The sequence below is a fragment of the Tachyglossus aculeatus genome, chromosome 13, assembly GCF_015852505.1.
Source record: "Tachyglossus aculeatus isolate mTacAcu1 chromosome 13, mTacAcu1.pri, whole genome shotgun sequence".
NCBI classification, from domain to species: domain Eukaryota; kingdom Metazoa; phylum Chordata; class Mammalia; order Monotremata; family Tachyglossidae; genus Tachyglossus; species Tachyglossus aculeatus.
In genome coordinates, this window is record NC_052078.1 from 18,228,729 (window position 1) to 18,234,728 (window position 6,000).

Genomic DNA, 6,000 nt, shown 5'->3' on the forward strand with positions numbered 1-6,000 from the left:
AAGCAATAGAGCAGGTCACAGATAGCTTAAAAAAATGGCATTTCTCAGTTTAAAAAGTGGAGGAATCAGTTAAAGTGCAAATGCCCTTGCATATCTTATTCTTATTGTCAAGGATATGAAAGTTGATGAAATCTTGACAGAAACAACTTCTGGATGATTCAATTCATTCAATCGTATTTATTGAACACTTGCTGTGTGCAGAGCACTGTATTAAGTGCTTGGGAAGTACAAGTTGGCAACACACATGGCATTCAAGTAAATCAGGAAAACAAATTTTTACAGTGAAAGGCCACATGCTGGAGTATTTCTAAATCTAATGGAAAAACAGTCTGGCACAAGGAATTTCAAGGCAGCTGGATGCTCTGTAAATTGGCTCCCGCTAGTCTACAAGCCAGAATACTAAGAAAAAGTAGTTTGGCCAATTTTGTGGAGAAACTGCCCCGCATAAGTCTTGTGAAACTATCTTGGGGGTTTCTTTTAAAAGAAAGTCTTAGCTGTCTACCTTTATAGGGTATCTGACAAATTTGGCTGTAATAAAACTTTTCCATAAACTGCCATTTTTCAGTGTCCTAATTAAAGGATTTGGGAAGTAAAATTTAGTACAAAACTACACCTATTTGCCTGTACTACTGGTTTGCAGAGTACTTTTGAAAGGAAGCCCTGAATACTTTTTTGGGATACTTGAAGATTTTGGCTGAAAAAATACATTATTTTAGCAGCTACCATTTATAATTGTTTTATATTTAGGCATAAGGACCCAAATGTATTTAAAGAGTAAATAGTTCTGCAGTACCTGGACATGGGAAAATTAGCAAGTCTAGGTACTAAATTGGTTATACCTAAACCTTTACAAAGACCAGAAACAATTGGTAAAGCCACCCAAAAGTGGAAATTAGGGCAAATCAGTGATTTTTAAAATGTAAAAAAGTAGCGTGATAGTGAAGGGACAAAGTCAGGAAAGCTAAAGTGAGAAAAGATATGCTGCTTGCAAAAGACTTAAAGCAGCTAGAAGATACTTTTCAGTTTGTTTAGGGTAAAAGAGGAAGACCAGGGGAAATAACTCATTCTCAGTAGCTAAGAAGAAAAAGCTAATAACAGATGTCTGTGAAGATAGATTATTATTGATTTTTCTCACTCTGGTCTTTATGAAAAACTGTATTTGTGATCAGATAAGCCAGAAGTAGGACAACCTGTGATGAAAGGTGGGAAAAAAACTAAACAGTAAAGAAAGTAGTTGAAAAGTTGTTTAAAAAAAAACTGAATGAAATCAAATCACCAGATTCTGATGCCCTATGTTCTCAGGTTTGTAAAGAATTGGAAAGCGTTATAGCCCAGCTAGTGTTATTTTTGAGGACTCAAAGAAAACAGGAAAGGCCCCTGAAGATTAAAAAAGACCAAAAATAGTGCCCTTCAGTGTGGACTCTGGGTTCTTTTATTATCACCTCAGGATCTCAGAACTGCACCCCTACATTGTCGTCGTCATCATCAATCGTATTTATTGAGCGCTTACTGTGTGCAGAGCACTGTACTAAGCACTTGCCACCACTGAGGTGGCAGGGGTGAAGGAAGCCAAGGTACTAGTTTAAGCTCGTTGTGGGCAGGGAACACGTCTACCAACCCTTTTAGAGAAGCAGCGTGGCTCAGTGGAAAGAGTATGGACTCGGGAGTCTGAGGTCATGGGTTCGAATGCCCGCTCCGCCACTTGTCTGCTGTGTGACTTCGGGCAAGTCACTTAACTTCTCTGTGCTTCAGTTACCTCATCTGGAAAATGGGGATGAAGGCTGTGAGCCCCACGTGGGACCACCTAATCACCTTGTATCCTCCCCCAAGCGCTTAGAACAGTGCTTTGCACATAGTAAGCGCTTAACAAATACCATCGTGATTATTATTATGTGGTACTCTCTCAAGCTCATTAGTACAGTGTCCTGCCCACTGTAAGTGCTCAATAAGTAGGATTGATTGATGGATTAATGGAAAGACCCACCAATTTGCATGTGTGGATGTTTGTTACAGGGAAAACATGTAATAGAGGTTGCAGTGGAGAAAGCTATCACCCATTCAAGAGGCTAGGGGCCTTGGTTGCCTGCCCTAGGTCATGAACTATATCAAAATGTTTAGAGAGCAGGGTAAATACAGGTCACTGTCTACTACTGGAAAGGGGAGGCTTATATCAGTATTGCCTAGGGAAAGGATATCCAGGACGAAAGGAGATGGAGAGGCCAGGTGAAAGGTGGTAGGAACAGAGCAGTGAGGTTTAAGATTTGATTTTGGAGATGAGTACTTTAGTATCAAGGGCTTGGGGTGAAGTCTGTAATTCAATAAAGCATTCCTGATTTTATGCTGTGCCTGACTCAGAATTTGCTCAATAACATCTTCAGGCTCACATAAAAATAAATAAAAACCAGACTGTCCTTTAGTGGACACTTTGGGAAATATCTCTGCACTAAACTGGGCCACGACGACATCTTTAAAAGGGGCAAAAGGATGATGTTGATAATCGTAGACCAGGAAGTGTAACGTTGATGCCTGGAAACATAGAGAAGAAATCACCGACCAGTCAGGTTGCCTAGAAGAACACAAGTTTGGGAAGCAGTCAGCATAGTTTCGTGAAGAGTCAGTTGGGTCGTACTAATTGAATTTCCTTTAATGTCCAGCCATCTAGACAAAGGGGATAGATGCATCACATCTGGACGTCAGCGAAACTTTTCATTCCATCCCACCTAATACTGGACTGTCGAACCAACGCCTCCCGGGCTTAATCCAAGGAGGAGACAGTTCAAGGAGGGGAACTATTGGAACAGCATGTAGTTCTGCCCTTCAGACTCCATACCCATCCCCTTTCCCCCACCCAGACTAGGCCCACAAAATGCTTGCTGGCTTGGAACCGCTGGAACGTTAGCACCAGCCTTGGGTGTATTTGTGGAGGTTATTTACTGAATAACTGTTCTCTCGAAGAAAATCTGTACAGTAGTAGATCCAAGTTTCTCACTTTGGGAGCCAGATATGCCTAGGGGGGTCCAGACGTGTTCTAAAGGGTTTCAGAGAAGGACCAGAGTTATGGATTTTTCCCCGATGGCTCATCAGCCCAGGCTCCTCCTACATGCTAGCACCACTGTCTTCCCCGATTACTAGGAGTCAGAATATTTTGTGGCTTCGGAATTGCCTTACCCTTTTTCCACCAGCAATCAGTTGGATCAATTAGCACCCCAAAAGTTGATATTTCGAACATGGAGGAAATGTTTATGTTGAAGCTGTATTACATACAGCTAAGATTTTTCTATATTGCTTTATAATGGGTTTCTGGGGGGATGGGGGGTGGGGGGAGGGTTGTGTATTTACCCGTGGTTTGATGAAGAGTTTAGTATCCGGCTCTAATTTTGTTTAAAAAAAAAAGAATATTTTGGACACAGAATGATTGACATTTTTGAAACGTGAAACCTGCTTGCCACAGATGTTAGAGGAACAAGAGAAAAATCAGTTTTGAGGGTTTTCAGGAGAGGGAGATGCCAACTTCTTTTCCCTATTATAAAGAGAACTGGGGTAGGGACATTTAGTAATTGGGACCAGAGCATTTATCACCCAAAGATTAATAAAAAGAAATACTGGAGCTTGTGAAGGTCCCGACCGAATAATATTTTAATACTATCTGGCCTTACAAATACAGAAGCCCCCATAACAAACACTGCATTATGCAGATAATTGACTTATAGACGCTGTATGATAAAAGCATTTTTCATTCAAAGCACATTGTCCTCAATTTGATTTTGGACTTATCTAAAAAGGAATTGAGATATTCAGGCTTCTAAAACTCAAACAGCAGCTTAATCACTGGAACAATGCTTAGTGAGGGAGTCCTCTCACAGGAATTTAACATTCCCACTTTTAGTCTTGTTTAGAAGAGATTCCCCCAACGATGTTATCTGGAAGCAGGTTTTCTTGGCAATCTTTAGATGGTCTCTCCAAGATCATTGTGTGATCCATTGGGTCTTTTCGTGAAGCAGTGTGGCTTAGTGGAAAGAGCACGGGCTTGGGAGCCAGAGGAAATGGGTTCTAATCCCAGCTCTACCACTTGTCTGCTGTGTGACCTTGGGCAAGTCAGTTAACTTCTCTGTGCCTGTTACCTCATTTTAAGATGGGGATTAAAAGTGTGAGCCCCACGTGGGACAACCTGATTACCCTGACCTCCCCCAGTGCTTAGAACTGCTTGGCACGTAATAAGCACTTAACAAATACCAAAATTATTATTATTATTGGGGAAGTGATTTGTTCCTATTAAAATTAAGCCAAGTCCCCTCCTCCCTCTTTTCTCCTTTAAACATCTCTCTAGTAGCTACAGCCCCTTCAAGTTTCCTCAGCAGCATTGGAATCGTTCAATCAATCAATCAGTCAATCAATTGTATTTATTGAGTGCTTCCTTTGTGCAGAGCACTCTACTAAGTGCTGGGGAGAGTAAAATATAACAGAGTTGGTAGACATGTTCCCTGACCACAACGAGCTAGTTACTATCTTTCCAGATTGCCACATAACAGGGATTCACTTTCTTTCCCACCATCTCTAAGTACAATGTTACCCTGCTTCTATCACGCTAGTTATCACATCTGTCAGTAAACCCAGCCTCTTAGCAGAACTGGTCATTGACGTTCACTGATTTTCCCCCCCGCCCCACACCATGCTTCCTGCACTCCTGCCCATAGAAACTGAAAGTTTGTCTTAAAGAGGATTGCAAATTAGGCCACCTTATCACCGAACGTGGCCCTGGCCTTTTGGGTCCTCTTCAATCGTCATCAGCAGCCCTATTTACTGAGCACATATTGTGAACTGCACTCTGATCAAGGCAGTTGGGAACACGCATTAGAAGTAACAGATGAGGTCCTTGCCCTTGAAGAACTCGCAATCTAATGGCAGCCAGAGATACGGCCAGCATTTTGCAATCCTGAAACCAATGGATACATCGGCTTCCTGGAAGCACTTTGTAAAAGATCAAGACAAATTTGAAGTAGAGGCAAGTCATTTTCCAGTGATAAGGGAGAGCGGTAGAAGTGCTGCTCTGGATCAGATAGAATGATCTGTTCAATGTGAAAGCAAAATATGTGACTGAACCAGTCCACAAAGACATATCTCTAGATGAAATTGGAAGTTTTTTCAGAAGGCAGTAAAACTTCTCCATCTGCTAAATTGGGATGATAATAATACACATTCCTCCCAACCTCTTAGAGACCCAGCCTCTGTGATGACATGTGGAACCGTTTGAGCTTCTTGGAAGGAAGACCCATTATCAACTCAGGCAAGTACGATTATTATTAGTCACTCTCTTCCGAAGCAGGTTGGAAAAACGTAAGTGTTGCCTGTGGCTCCCTGGACTGGATCAGTGGGGGGAACAAAGTTTCCCCTCCCTCCCTTTCTCCTCCCTCCCTTTCTCCTCCCTCCTTCCCCCAACCCAGTAGAGAAGCAGCGTGGCTCAGTGGAAAGAGCACAGGCTTTGGAGTCAGAGGTCATGGGTTCAAATCCCGGCTCCGCCAAGTGTCAGCTGTGTGACTTTGGGCAAGTCACTTAACTTCTCTGGGCCTCAGTTACCTCATCTGTAAAATGGGGATTAAGACTGTGAGCCCCCCGTGGGACAACCTGATCACCTTGTATCCCCCCCAGCGTTTAGAACAGTGCTTTGCACATAGTAAGCGCTTAACAAATACCAACATTATTATTATCATTCCCCTCAGGACCCTGTTCGAGACCATGATCCCGCAGCCACCGAACACCAAGTAGGAGGGCCAAATTGGAGGGTCCCCCTACTCGCTTCAGGCGGGGGGTGAACTCTGGCACATAATTATCCATGTGCTTTAGGCTCAGTGACAGTAGTTCACAAGCCAAAATGTTCCCCCAAAGTGTGAGTTGTTGGGCCATTCCTTGGTTGGTCCCTCTCATTTCCAGTTGGGAGGCATCTACGTTGCTATGTTGCACCTAGGACTGAGCCAAGCCCGGTGCAGCTGTGCTGTGGAGCGG

At 42.9% G+C, this 6,000-nt stretch overlaps 1 protein-coding gene across 1 annotated transcript in view; it reads left to right on the forward strand.

The window, feature by feature from the left end:
• The window catches only part of ODAD2 (outer dynein arm docking complex subunit 2), a 148,704-nt gene extending 143,418 nt beyond the window's left edge, over positions 1-5,286 (forward strand). Inside the window, exon 21 of the transcript XR_005453642.1 lies at positions 5,215-5,286. The gene's annotated coding sequence lies outside the window, so the exon portion shown is untranslated. The remainder of the gene's footprint in view (positions 1-5,214) is intronic.
• The last annotated feature ends 714 nt before the right edge of the window (positions 5,287-6,000 follow it).